Consider the following 15,391-nt stretch of genomic DNA (forward strand, 5'->3'; position numbering starts at 1 on the left):
ACAGATGTGGCACCTTTCAGTTCTCTTCTGGACTCGGCTTTTTTATTAAATGGCTTGTGATTAAAATCATTAAAATTTCTAAGCCCTCTGATGGAGAGTGCTGTATAACTAGGCATCACTTAATTTACCAGCTTCACTTCAGAAAAAGGTAGGAAGATTAAAAGTATTTGATACACTTGTGAAGCGATACTTCAGCCTTCTAAAAGGATTTTGCTACCTGGCTATTTTTTTGGTAGGTTGAAGAGTGGAACAGGGAAGTGATTTGGCATGTTTATTTTTTAAACTACTTCCCTCAAACAAAGAAAGATAATGATCTGCTTTTAGGGACTGGGAAAGTGCTGTACTTCAGAGATTCCCTGAGTTATCCTTCGCATACCACAAACAGAAGCTCTGTGTTAAAGCAGAGCTGCAGGTGAATCGGTGTTTAGATCAGGGTGCTGAATGAAAAACACATAAGCCTCTCTCCAGAAACACCTAGTTAACAAGGAGCAGATTGTAGCTAGTTGCCACCTTTGATGTTATAGTACAGCCATGTAAAGATTACAGCCACATGTTGATCTGCTTGCAGTGCGCAGTCTGTGACAGGGTTACAGGCCACATGGCTGTACTGAGATTAGCCATCTATCCCTGGCAGAACCATGGGGAATGCAGTTGAGCGTTTTCCAGTATATTTCATCTAAGGGTGTTAAAGCAGTTTGCAAGAGAACATCACTTCCTTAAGCATGCTAGGGAGGAAGAGGGTGGAAGTGAGGAACAGAGATGCTTACTTGTCCTAGAGCATGTTGATGAGAAGGCCTGAGCTAAAGCTTTTGTTCCTGAGTTTTTTTGCATAATCTCATAATGTAGATTTGATCAGTATTTTATAATTTTGTTTCAGCTGAAGGATGGTGTGCTGTCTGTAGCTTTTCCCATCCTTGTCTGAGCTTCTTTAATCATGCTCTTTGACACAACTGAATCTAGGCATTTGTGCATGCAAGTTGCCAGTCTGGCAGTAAGTATGTCAGAAAAGTGCATGAGCATCACTGTCTTTTGGTGGAAGTTAGTCTGGCCTGGCATGCTTACACCTGTGCCAGAAATGTGTATCTTCAGCTGTTCTCCAACCAGGATACTGGGGGGTATAGCTGTATTTTGAATCTCATTGTATCTTAGTGCAGGATGTATTTAGTGGAGGAAAGATTCCTACATAAGGAAATCTCTATAGTAGATCTAACTGTAGAAACCAGAGGGTGAAGAAATTTGTATGAGATTATTCCATACTAAATATTTTCATGCCTTGTCCAGTCTATTGCAACCTTCAAATTATCCAGGTAATAAAGAACTTTAACAGAGCTGTATAAAAATACCATCTTAACAGTCTCAATTTACTGAATTTATTTAAATTTATATCATCTTATTTTTGGTACTGAAGGCTTTTTTTGTCATCCTGAAAAAACTCTCATATTGCCTAATGGGAAGCAGATTTTTCTGCTCTAATTTATTTGAAGTGCCTGTATCATAAAAGGCCTTTTAAATGTCCTCAATCAGCTTGATATGGGACTGTGTATAAAGTAACATCACAGGACTGGATGATGTAAGTGCCAAAGAGTTTTTGCTGAAATACAATGGTTCAAAACTAGTTCTAGCTATGTTCACTTGGAATCCTTCCATGTGACCTGCTAAAACTGGTATTTACAAGCATCTACGTGGAGCTTTAGGGGACAGAGTGTGTTCTCTTTGTTTGTCTTTCAGTGCCCTGTGCACTTCAGTAGCTCTTGTTTCTGAAACATTTCTCATTTCTCATTTTTTGGTAAGACACAGTAATGAACCAAAGAAATTAATTGAAGGATTTCAGACAAAGTATAGGATTTGCAAAACATGCAGATTTTGCACTGTTTGGCCATGTAGAGAAATCTGCAGAGCTTGTTCGCTTCTGAGTTGCACATGTTAAAGCTCACTTTCGAAGGCTGATAAAGCTGCACATTGGAATTTGTTAGTTCATTCACTGGCCTTAAAAAGAAAGGACTGTTGATAAGGGATTGCATGGAACTTGGTAGAATCCAGCAGATTCTTATAAAAGGCATAGTGAGTTTGAAGTGTTGCTAAATGATGAAATATCCTATTACTACTAAAAAAAATTCAGAGCAAGTCAGCACTACCATGCCTGCTTGTTTGCCAGCAGACAGCCAAGTCTAAAACGTTGCGTGGTGGGAGTTGGCTGCCCTCAGAAGAGTTGTTTAAAAAATATAATCTTCATTCCCAAGTATGTAGCGCAGCAAAGTGAGACCATGAGGTGTCACAGTCCAACCATAAAGGCAAGCTTAAAGAAAGCAGCAGCTTGAACCAACTAGTTGTCCATCCTCATTTACAAAGGGTTTGTAGAGGTCTCTAGCATGCATGTTACTGCTTCCCAGAAAAACCTCTGAGCTGCTCACACTGCACCTACTTTTTCAGGAGGCAGGCAAAAAGTGTGACAGCATGGAAAATTTTGATTCCAATATTGAAACTGTTAGGTTTCTTCAAAGGGTGCAAATGGCTCTTCTTGTCCAGTGAGAAAAAAGTATCAGTCTCATCTTTTGATTCCATGAGACTTTGTTCAAATAAAATGTTTTAAAGGGCTGGAAATTTGATTGGGAGACAGATGTTTCAGACTTCAGTTTGTAGGAAAAAAATCAGTTTTGCAAACACGGATTAAAAGTAAGTGTTATAGTATAGAGCAAAAAACTGTTGGTGATTCTTAATAAAACGATTTATTGCGGACATTGCAATTTCAAGTGTGCCTCTAAATGACTGATTTTGAGTATTTGATCCTCCTCGCTCCCCAAAGTCTAAATCAATTTTTCTTCTTTCTGTTCTTGTTAAGATTTGTGTAGAAGTCATGTAGTCATTGCAAATACATTTTTTTCATTTTTATTGCACTACCTTTCTTTCCTGAATCCAATAATACTTTGATATTTTTTCCTTTAAACCTACCTCTTTATGTTGTTTTTTTAAGTGTCTATTTTGTATTTAATAGATTTTAAGAAACTACCTAATTCTTTTTTTTTTTTTAATTTATTTTGGAATCCATGACTTCAATGAAAAGATGACTTGTGGCTTTTAAAGGTTTTCTAGAGGCCTTTTAAATTTAGTTAAAAGGCTTATGCTTACGAAGATGAGTTCTCCTGTGTGTATCCTTTTTTGCTTTTTAGAAGGGCCAGAAACTAACCTCAGTTGAGGTAGCGACTGTACAGGGCTGACAATTTTTGTGAACAGAACTTGGTACTGTATTCCCTTTCTGTGTTTCTGTTGTAACAGGACAAGTAGATGAAACTCATAAGGATATAATCAGATACTTATAGCCAAGTTCTGCATTTGGTCACATGTTTGCATCCCCACCGATTTCAGAAGACAATTTAGGTTTCCATTTGACCAGAGGAGCAGCCGAAGTGGTAGACTTCATTCTCTCTGCTCAGCCCTTCATCCTCATGAGAGCAAATATTTGTATAGTCTCTACATCTTATAGACTTGGATAGTTATGTCTCCTCATGCCAGAGTTTAATTTGAACCAACAATCAAAAGTCCTTGTTGAGCAATGGGAACGAGGAAATTGGGGGGAGCTGATTTTTGTTTGCAGCAGTGAATCCAGTTGTATATAGATGGGGTATGTGTTGGGTGTATGTTTTTCAATATTTAATTTGGATTACTTGAATACTGAGTGTTATGAGCCTTCCACATTAAAACGAGGACTGACAAATTTCAGAAGTGGGTCTTTTTTTTTTCTTTCTTCTTTCTTTTTTCTTCTTCTTTTTAACCATCTTGGTGTGCTGTTGTTAGGTCACAGTTGTACTGCTGAAAAGTCTGTGTTTTTGGAATTTTAGTCTGAGAAGTCACTACTAAAGACAGCATAAGCTTTTCCACAGTAGTTCTTTTCTAGTGGTAGTATTCATACATTCTGTGAATGGCTGTTTGGTCCATCACTTTTTAAGGTGTTCTTTGCCATTGATGAGGGGCCATAGTAACAAATGTAGAAATATTCAGAGTAATTACTTGCCTATTCTGTTTTTTAATGTACTTCATAAGCACACTACTTTACCCATAGCTGCTGTACTTCACTAGAGATATACAAGGTAAATATCAGAATCTTAATTTAAAGTGTGAAATGATTTTACAAAAAAAGTAATTCCAATACTATTTTACATATTTTTCAGGTGTTGGTGGTAAGCCCAGGTGAATGTCCACGTGAATTTAGTCAAAAATTAATGTTCTTGGTCTTTACATTTTGGGAAGCACTCATAATTTCTGAATGATTTTTGAATATTTAAAAGATATTTTTCTTTTAAGATTTTTGTAGATACTAACCTATGTTGGTAAGCCAACTTTTAGGTGATTTGTAACAGCTCTGATACTGCCTCTGCCTCATACCATTCATATAATGTCTTTGTAACTTATTTTGTGCCTTTTCTTCCCCTGACACAAAATCCCTCAATAAAAACAAGCTCTTCTGGAACACTGTAAACCTATTCTATTGTACTGATTTTACTTGACTGACCCTTTTCTTTTGTTTTGTTTTCTGGAGGGAGTGAAGCTAACTCAGAATAGAGTAAATATTTATAACAGGCTCTGCAGAAGAAAATTGACAAGGTGGAAAGCAGGTCATTTTGGAATGGCGGTACTACAAAGCGCCTGGGAAGCTGGGACTGTCAGTACTAATCAATATATTGCACCATATCTATCACAAATCATTTCTAACAAAAAACGGAGCCAGTGGAATGTGAGAATCAATTTACTACCAGCTTCAGTTGTGTTGATTGATGTTGAAAGACTGGAAACACTTTGGGGGGGTTAACCTCGCAAAATGTCTGTTTTGTTGCTATTAATGTGTATTAGAGGAATAGCCACAAACACTAGTTGGCACTTAAGACCCCTTTTCTAAGGTGTTATGCAAATGCAGAGAAATATAGGCCCTGTCCTCAAGGGTTCTGTCTAAACATATTGGCAGCAAATGGCAGAATTTGAGCATTTGTTTTCATTAACTGGAAATGGGGTGATAAATAACTTGACTGCATTTCCTGTCCCCTGTCCAGTGACAAAATACTATCTGAATACATATGGCTGTGGGAAATGGGAATCAGTGCTCTATTTTAAGTGCTGGCTAACAGGGCTTTCATACCATTGCATATTCATCAAGAAAAAGTAATTGAAAGATTCTCCTTAAATATCTAGTCATTTGGGCAGATGCTAGAGCACTTCAGAGATCAGTATTTTAAAGCGTACACTAAAGATGGGTAGTCTAAATGATGGGTATCAGTACGAGGCCTTGTGTTATGTTGCATTTTCCTTTTGCTCAAAGTGGAGCTAAGAACAATAGTCCAGCCAGACTCCTGAAGCCTGTTCTCACTTCCTGGGCACAGACTACTGCAGAAGTCATCTTTGCTCTTGTATCACTTACTTAAGATGGTTGCATTTTTCCTTTGCAGTATCTCTTCTGATTTTTCTCTCATATATGCATTTCAGAAGCCCCTGCAACTTTAAATGAGGGATTTTGAAATCTTTTGTAATCCGGTCGTTTTCATCAGCAGCCTAATGAAGGATTAGAAACAATACATGAAGTATACATCGGCATCCAAAATCACTATCCCTTGATTTAAAGTCACCAAACACCATCTTTTGTTCTTGTTATATACAACTTTTGTGAGTTATCCTTATCTCCAGGATTTGGAATACTTAATATTTTACTTCTGTTTTCATCACGGAGCTAGTGATTGAGAGACCTGTTTTTCAGAAGTAGGTGTCTAGTTATGGGATCAGCACACTTCTGCCTACAGCTATTCAAATTTCCCATTCCTCTCCTGTCTAATGTGTTTCAATTGCATGCTGCAGAGAACTGTTGACCTGAAAGAGTTTGTCGGTTGACACCTATTTTAGGGCAGGGAGTGCATCTGTGACCAGCCATTGGGATTATTAACATTTGTACCAGCCCTTGGATATGGCAGATCATGCTGTTATTTACACTGACACACCTTTCTCTTGAAACTGTGTTAAGTTGGGCTGCCATTAAACACAGCTTTGCTTGCCTGTGCTTTGTACAGAAACTGGCCCTGTCTTGCTCTAACTGGAGCCTGTTTGACTATTGAGCCATTGTATTGTACAGTTTGTTGGCCCAAGATAAGGGAAAATGGGGTGAAAGACCAAGAATGGGGGAGGGAGGTACAAATTACATGGGAAGGACAGCATTTCATGTGGCAATGTTTTGTTCTTTCAGTCTGTATAACTCTATCATTAGCTTCCTTGTCCTGTCAGTAGTTTTTCACAGTGGCAAGAGGAAGACACCTCCAGAAGTCACCAAATGGGAGATACGGAACTAATGTTAAATGCCATCCCTTCAAAGCAGGAACACTTTGAAAACTAGGTTTGTCCCTTGGCAATGAGAGCCAGTCCTAGTGTTAGTTGTGAGAGCGGCAGTAAGTATTGCCTATCAGCTACCAAGCAGCCATCAGGCAAAATGACTCTGTTCTTCCAAGCTGGACCAGGTGCAAATTGCTGAAGTGGAATCTACTTTACTTCTGAGTAATAGACGATATATGAACAATGAACTTTTGAAGGAGACTTTTCCAACATTGTCATCTTACCTCTCATGGGGTACACACAGACAAGACAAACTCTTGTGGCCAAATTGTCTCTGATTTGGTGAAGCAAAGTCTCTAATCCTGATCTACTACTTATTGAAGAGCATCTTCAATGAATGATCCTCCCTGCAGGGAGGGGGGAAACCTCAATTTCTTGTTGACCATGTGCCAAACTTGGTAACGGCAAGTAATATAATATCAAGCCTAAAAAGGTAGTTCACAGATGGCTTATTCTTGCGATTTCTTTTCCTAGTAAAGATGACAAAGCTGCTACTGATTAGGTTTTCCTCCATCTTTGGGGGAAGAAGGGGTGTGGAATAGGCATGAGAAAGATTGTAGCATTCCTTTTGATCTCATTTTCCCCCTCTAACACTTTTGCTACTGAGGTGTAGCTACAATCTGACAATCCTGCAATCTGTTCTGCAGCTATAAATGGGCAGTTTTGTTCTTTCCTCTGCGCTTTGTAGCTTTGCCAAGCCACTGTGTGGATTATACTTTGGGGAATGTCATCAGGACTAGTTGAAGGGAAGCTGACTGATCTATGCAGATGGGATTACTTGGAAATTTGCAAGCTTAGGAGCCATTAAAAATCTAGTTCAACTTTATTTTGGTATAGTTTTGGCTTGAGCCATGGACCAAATCCCAAAGGGTGGAGTGGAACATTTGTTCTTGAGGGGTAGCTCCCAGATGCTGCATCTTGTAGGACAAGCAGAGAAACTCAGAATTGCCAGAAAGTTAATTCTGAATGCTTTGATCCTTGTATGATACATGGAGAGGGTGAGCTTTTGGGATGGTGTAGCGTTCTTCTCAGAAACAATATACACAAGAGTAGGAGAAGACATTGCTTGCACAGTGGCCTTTTCTCAGGGATATTGGTTTGTCTGGACTGAGGGTCCTAAGATTTTGAATTACAGCTGTGGGCATTTGGTATCTTTTCCTACCAGCCTTAGGTTTGTTAGAGAAATGGAGTAGAAGTTCTCTGAACCCTTTCAAATGAGATCTCTGTTGTCCATGATAGCTGGGACTGGACTGAATGATTCTGTGCTCCTATAAATGCATTTCCTCTTTCCTTCTGACCCAAACTCAGCATAGCTGGGAGAAGCATCCCTGTCCTCTGTTATCAAAAGACTGTCAGGTATATTCACCTTGTTTCCCCTTCTTTCCCATGTCTTCCCTCCCGTCTCTCCAAAAATATCAATGAGCAAACAGACAACTTGCTTCTGTCCCTAGTCTAGCCACGTAACACAGGTCATCTTCTGCACAGTTCCAGTGCTCTTTGATCATCAGTGCTTTTACTCCAGCATTGTTTTCTCTGCCCTGTTCCACTATTTCTTTTCAATGCTCTGAATCTGTGCTTAGCTGGTTTTAGCCCTAAATATCTACTCTATGTCCTACCACTGCCTGGAGCAGATGCAGTGCAAATGATTGACCCTTTCACTTTGTCAATTTGCCTTTGACTGCACAAAACAGCCAATAAAGTGGAAAGAAAGGGCTGGGCAGCTGATTACAGGGATTAACAGGAAGCTGTATAGTTTTATGGTCTTAGGTAAAGGAGGAAGTGTTTTTTAAAGAATGCAGTTACATTCCTCCTCCTCTCTTTTGCTGCCTGCTCTCGATAATAAGTTCTTAGAAGTTGCTTAACTAAAAAAATAATGTATATATTTGCCAGGCACAGCTTGGGCTGGAGGCTGTTAGCTCATTTTCCAGTAACTGAAGCTGGAGTGCGCAGGAGCAATGCAGGTCATGATCTGATTTGTCTAGATATTATTTGAAAAGACTTAAGCGAAGCCTCTGCTGAGATTCGCTCTCAAACAAGGCAGGTTCTCACTCACTACATTTTCTGTCTGCTGAATCTCTTGATCTGCTTTTGTTGCATGTGTGTCTGTCTTCTAATGAAGAGTCTCTCTTTTCTCACTTCTGTGGATGCTTTCATTCTTGTCTATATTGTATTTTTACCTCATTGCGACTATTTCCCTCAGGCCTACCTGCAAGGCTCTTCACTATATAGTCTCTTAATGATTCTCTCCTCCCCTCCCTTTTCCCCATCTGAAATGTGCAGTTGCCATGCACCTGGTTACAGGAGCCATTGCTAATGATATGCTGACAAAACCTTTCTTTAACTCATTTCAATCTTCAGCTTCTCCTGTCTATCCTATCCTCAATGTCCAGTTAGCCTAAGCAGGGAAAATTTGTTCTGAATTCCCACCATCTGTTGTTGCTCACTCCCCTCCACCCTTCAGACAAGTTTTGTGCCATATGGCCATCCAGCTGCCCTCTTGCACCTCCCTGCTGCCCCATACTTAAGAACCACCATCCCTTCTCTTTAGCAGTTTCAGAACCTTAAACCTGCATCTAATTAACACCTTGCATCTCCCCAGTAACACTGCTTCCTGCTCTTTCAGGCTAAGCACCCACAAACCCAGGTGAAGCTCTGAAAAGGCTTCACTGTTAATGATGCTGGAGATGATAACAGCAAAAAAGAAGCTATAGAAAGCTGTGCCTTTGGGTGCATGTGAACCTAGAGGAGTCTTCCCGTGTACCCTCCTGCTTGGCTCAGTTACTCTGCTCTGCTGAGTATTAACTAGTGTACCATGCACTGCTTACCATCTGCCATGCATCCCTTCTCCTGCTGTTATCCCTTTGGGGCAGGATCCCTTGGCATCTCGCGAAAAAGAAAAACCTGACCATGTACTGCCCAAAGCAATTGCATGAGCAGTGTTGTTTCTTTTTTTTCCCCCTTTGAGCTTAAATGTGGGGTTTTAAACATGCCCTACTACATAAGTGTTTAGAGATCTGCATCTACTTCACTACTTCTACTTCTACTTCTACTTCTTGCTTGGTGCTAGCCAGGAAAAAGGGGAATCAGCTGTAGTAATTCTCTGGCGTTGAACGCTGCTGAGATTTCACATGTCCCTTATCAATCACTTAAAATCTCTCTTCATGTTTTTGTTAGGGTATTTCACGTTCCTTAAAACACAAGACAGTGTCTGAGTTGACATATGCTGGGATTGCCAGTTAGTTGTATGTTTGATATCTATTAGCTGTGTGTGTGAGACGACACAAGCTAAGAAGTTTAGTCTGATAACTTACTGTAGATTGGCCCATACTGTTACGCAAGATTGTTCAAAACCACAGTTGCTTTAATCTGGTTCAAGCTCTTGCTGAATGTGGTGGTCCAGCCCTCCTCACTTTGTTTTGTTTATCTGACTCCCTCCAAATACATCTCCTATCACTCAAAAATAGCTCCCAAGGACCAGGCTATTTGGGGTGTCTTGTTCTGGAATTTTTCAGGTTTTGGAAGTGTTCTGGTATTTTCATCAAGAGAAAGCAAGAGATCTCATGGCCATCTAGCTGTCACTTGCATGTGAGAGATGTTAGCTGTTTTCTAGTTCTCGCTCCAGTGAACATCTGTGTATTTTTTATTAATCAGTCACTGGATGAACACACAAACAGGGATGCCAAGTGAGTATGTGCTGGAGTTGCTACTCTCATTTAGCATTGGTAACTTATTCAGCTTACTCAACTACCATAGACTGAAGCAGTCAGTTCTGAATCAGGTAAATTTGGACACAACAGCAAAGGGTAAAAATAATACAAGTTTGTATTCTCTGTGCTCAGGAGGGCAGCCACAGAAAAAAGACCAGCTCCTGCAAATGCTGTGGCCCAGTCTGATTCAGGCCCTCATATAGACAAACCATCATTACAAATGTGCTTCTTGTTCTGGCTTTTGTAAATCTTGACTGTGGTCTTTCTGTCCCAGAGTTCTTGTGCCTCTAGATTTAATGTGCTTTTCTTACCAGTTAAAGTAATCCATTTACCAAGAGCCGAGGAAACTTATGCTGAGATCAAAAGTCAGCAAAGCTTTTTTTTTCTCACCTGCTATGACTTCACAGTTTTCTCAGTTGCACTGTGCTCTGCCAAATATCATAGTTTCTTCAGGTACAGGACTTTCAAGCATGTCTTTAAATCAGTGGGAGCTTCTTGGTGTTGCTTATTTCCTTTTTGGCATTCAGACCATTTATCTAGGCATATAAATGAAAGTGTTGGTAGGCTCCTTTGTTTATGAATGTTGGCCACAGATAGTTTTTCAAGATGGTGGAACAATAAATCAGTGGGTTGTACAAGGTGACTGAAATTTTAAAGCACCGAATAACTTAATTGATAGTAATATTAATATTTATCTTAGTGGCACTGCTCTGGGTCTATTGCACTCCAGAGCCACAAGGATCCAGAACCCTGTGAAGACTCTACCTCCCTCATATATGCCCTTGATGAATGTGTAGTTTAGAGAAAAAAGTAGCAGTGGAGAAAAATATGCAGATGCTTGGAAACAGTCTGATGAAATATTTTGTTTAAATCTTGCTGATGCACCAAACTTGCCATGTTTCAGCAAACTTCCAGAGTACTACAAATGGATTTAGAATTTAAAATGTCAATTTTCTTGCTCAGCATGTCAGTCAACTGACCTGGGAACCTTAGAGCTGATGCTGCCAGGACTCCCAGGTTCCTGTCACTCACGCCATCCACTGTGGTGACCATTATGGACTTGGAAATTTCTAGGCTTCTTGAATAGCTCACCGCACTAGTTGCCAGAGATCTTGGCAATCAATACTAGAAGCCCTGGTATATGTTTTATGTTTGCTACCCCGTGGCCTATTTCTTAACAACAGCTGCAAAACTGACTGGATTCTTGTGAATTTGCCAGTTGAGGCTAGTCAGTGGTGGGCAACAGCATCATAATCTCAGTTAGTTTTCAGAATTTCCCATGTCCTCAGCTAGTGATCCTGGAGCAAATACTTTATCTGGAAATGGCAAATTGCAGCCTGAAAAGATTCAGGTTGTAAATTATTTTGGTGGGAATTTCAAAACTCTTCACAGGTTGAAATAACTCCTTTTCCAGAAAAAGCTAGTTGCTTTTTTCTGACATGTCTGGTCTGGCCAATGGATGGAGAAAAGATATCAGGCTTGACAAACCACTGGACCTGATCCAATGCAGTAAATGCTTTGCTTAGTTTGGAAAGGTTATAAACCTTTTATTTACTTGATGTGAAGTGCAGGCCCAAGGCTAGTGTGAGAATGTGTGGCAGTGAGAACAAGCAGCACAGGCATTTAGAGAGTTTTTGAGCCTGCCAAGTATTGATCAGTGAGGTTCAGGAATGAGCAGAGCATTTCAATTTAGCATCCATGCATGATTCTGATCTGTCACAGTGAATTAGCAGCACTTTCATTTCCCTCTAGTCCATCCCAGGCTTTTGTCATTGAAACATCCGCTTTGCCATATCTATTTGTTAAAAGACAAAGTAAAAAAACAAACTCACAGAACTTGTGGCCCCAAAAGCCCTGATTATGTTATGCTAGTGTCCTCTGAATGGTGACTCTGAACAATACTGAAGCATCACTACTAAAAAACATTAGAGCATAAATGTTATAGAGGATCCAAGCTATACTTACTTATTTTGTACAGTCACTTAATCCACTAATGGAAGAAATGGGGCAACAGTTTAAGAAAGCAAGAGAACTGTCAGGGATTATTAAATCTACTGGGATGATTTGTTATGGCAGTCTCTCATGAGCCAAGTACAGCTTCAGCCAGTGCTTTAATAGCCTTAGACTTAATGCTTCTGATAATTAGAGCAAAGAGTGATGGGTCATCATTAGCAACTGCAAATTAAGAGTTATATTTCATCTGGAAGGCAGCATCTTCAACTGGACTTATTTGTTATCCTGCAGATCCTCTGTGAGTCACAAGTGGTACATTGGACTGGTTCATTTGTACGATTTAGGAGAGGCTTTTTAATATGTGCTTACTGTTCCATATGAGTGTTTTTTCCAGATAGTTGTCAAACAGAAAATGCCACGATATTGGACCTCCCCATACAGCTAATACTTCTGCTCTTATTTACATGATTTTGGTGACTTTTTGTTGTGCAGTTCAGAGTTTAGATGATTTTAGATTTGAAGCATATTTGTCATATCTATGAAACTAAATAGTGAAAAGAGGAAAATCAGACAAGCATGAAAAACATCAGTAATTGGCAGCTTCAAAAGATACAAGAGTGAATCTAACACTGTTCAAGGTATATATTCATAGAATATTTTTCTGTGGGCTTCCCAGATCCACAATCATATTCAGTTCTGGATATCGTCAAAGACATGAATGAAGACGAAATATCACAGATTCAGTAAAGTTGGAGATGACAGGAAATCCCTAAATCCCCTTGGAAGAATACCAGTAAGCAACTGAGAAAACTAAATAAATCCTCAGTCTTCACAAGGTACAAAGGAAATTAGTCATAAATCAAACTCCATTAGAGGTACTATGAGCTGAGCGCTGAAATAGAACAAAGGGGCGATGTAATATAGCTGACTAGTCTTCCTACATAGTTTCCTACTATTTTCGTACATAAGCACTGTCAGGAGAGAAGCTCCCTGAGGAGGGCCAACCTGGAGCATGGGTTTGTTTTTGTAGTTCTGGCGGTTAATGGAAAAAGCCCCTGGAAATCCTAAGCCTTGAGTGGAGTGAACTGCAAAAGCCTTGACTGCTGACTGAAGATAGATGAAGGTTTCAGTGACCCTGGAAATGGTTCTACAAATGATACTGAAGGAGCTTGGATTCTTCATGCTTTGAGTCTATGTCCCATTATCTCTGCAAAAGTTTCTTTCTCTACATTCTCCTTTTTCCCTCTCTCCTAATACAGTGTTTTCCTACTGTAATATTCCCTCCCTACATGTGGCTGTCTTCCTCTTCTTTTCTCCTGTGTTTTGTGCTATGTGGTGCCCATGTAACAGATGAATGTCCTTGTGACATGTTTATTCCTCAGTGAGGTCAAGATGGGGTGCTGTCTCCCATAACACCATGCTGCTTTTCCCTTTGCAGTAGGGACTATTGCCATTCTAATTTGTACTGTATTTCGCTGTTGGTGTAAGGGCCTTTGCTGGATGTAGTATTTTCTGTCTGTCAAACAGTAATCTTCTGATCCTAGGAGTAGCATAAGAAAATCCGCAGGGACTCAGTGCAGGTTGTTCAGCTGTCATCTGCTGCGATCTCCTGCAGCCAGTTCTGCCCTCCCTTCTCTCCTGCCCCTCAAAAAATTATGAATTAGCAGTTTCTTATGGCTGGAGCAAGGAGTGCTCAGAATTGAGAAGAACCTGATATTGATACTATCTATCTTTGATACTGGTTTTCTTGTTTCTTTTTTCTCAGCCTTCTCCCCCTTCCCTCCCTTTTCAATGATCCTAACAGAAAGTTATTTACTCTCATCAGATGGCAGGAGCAGGCAGGGACTGTGGCTCAGGTCCTTGTACTTAAACATAAATTTGGACTTGGACTTAAATATTCTTGGACGTAAAAGAAAAAAACCCGATCGTTGTCCAAGACCTTATGCCATCCTCCTTCACTATGGGAGGGGGAGCTGGGGCCATCCAGATGCTCCTGGAGTTGTTCCCCAATGGAAAAGGATGATAAACATAAGGTGTCTTATTGTGTACGAGCAAAATGACCAGAACCGCATTCTTCACGCATTTGCCAGCACCTGTGGCTCTGGACAGCTGTCATGAGGAGAGACCATGAGGTGCAAGAAAGTGAGAATATTAACCTCTCTCTGCTTCCTAACACATCTGAGGTTCTCTGTTTTAAAGTAATATATGGTACCAGAAGCGTTAAGGAAGCTGTCTTCTGTATGTACATCTAGCAGCCTGAGGGGGCACAACGGAGTTAATGTAATAAGAGCATACTTTCAACCAAGCTTGACCACTTAAAAGGCTCTTTCTCCTCCCTTGCACACTGTGCTTGGGCCTAATCGCATCCAATCTGGCTTTACAAATCCTTCCTAATCTACTGTCCCATGCACTTTCTCTCAGATCCTTCCACTAGCCTGGCTTCCCCAGCAAAGGTCACATACGCTGCTAAATGCTCAGGTGAAAAATAAGGTGGTAGGTAAGTCATGAAGTGAGCAAGGATAGGGTAGGGGGCCCTGAAAATTGGGGCCTAATCTTTTTCAGTGTCCAGCTCCAATGGAAGCTGGTTGGAAGCAAATGCCTACAAGTCTTTGTGAACCTGTCACCAGGTCTCTCAGCAAAAAGACAGTAGAATATGCCCTGGGAGACATGGAGAAAAGTTTAATTTGTAGACTGTGGGGGATCAGATGTCCTGCAGGTATTGGTACACTGTTGACATAGTTAGCATTTCACCATTAATAAGGAACAACAGTCATAAAGAATAACCAGCAACAACGAGCCTGCTCTGAGATAGCACCCAGTGTCTTCCCAAGTGCTGTTTTTTGTCAGCTGCTGTAGAGCTAATAAATCAGTCAAGGGATCCCAGTGTGTTCAATTTCCGGGGAGAAATAATGATTTTGCTAAAAAGTGGCATCTGCCTTCCCTAACAAGGGCTGATTTGCAGCATGGAATATCATCTCTATACTCTGTCACTGCTTTCCATGTGCTGATGTACCCTTTCTTCTAAAATCCAGCAACCCTTGTTGGATCAATGAGCCCTAATCAATTGTTTTTCCCTCTGAATGATCCATGTGGGGTTGTTAGCTGAGCTGCTGGCAGCTAACTAGCGACAGTTTTCTGTCTGTTTACTATAAAGGGAGCAAAGCAAACTACAGGAGGGGACAGGCTGCAAGGTATTTACTGTCAATACAGCCAGAAAGAGAGAGGAGATATAAGGAGACAGGAACAGAGACTGCAGACTGCAACCCAAATGAGTGATCTGAGCATAAAAATACCCATGCAGTTTCAGAAGGAAAGTGGGTGGATTGAAGTCAACAAGGGATAGCTTTGTGTTTAACAAATGGTTTAAT

Source organism: Apteryx rowi, unplaced genomic scaffold (assembly GCF_003343035.1).
Source record: "Apteryx rowi isolate R43461 unplaced genomic scaffold, aptRow1 scaffold_985, whole genome shotgun sequence".
Taxonomy (NCBI): domain Eukaryota; kingdom Metazoa; phylum Chordata; class Aves; order Apterygiformes; family Apterygidae; genus Apteryx; species Apteryx rowi.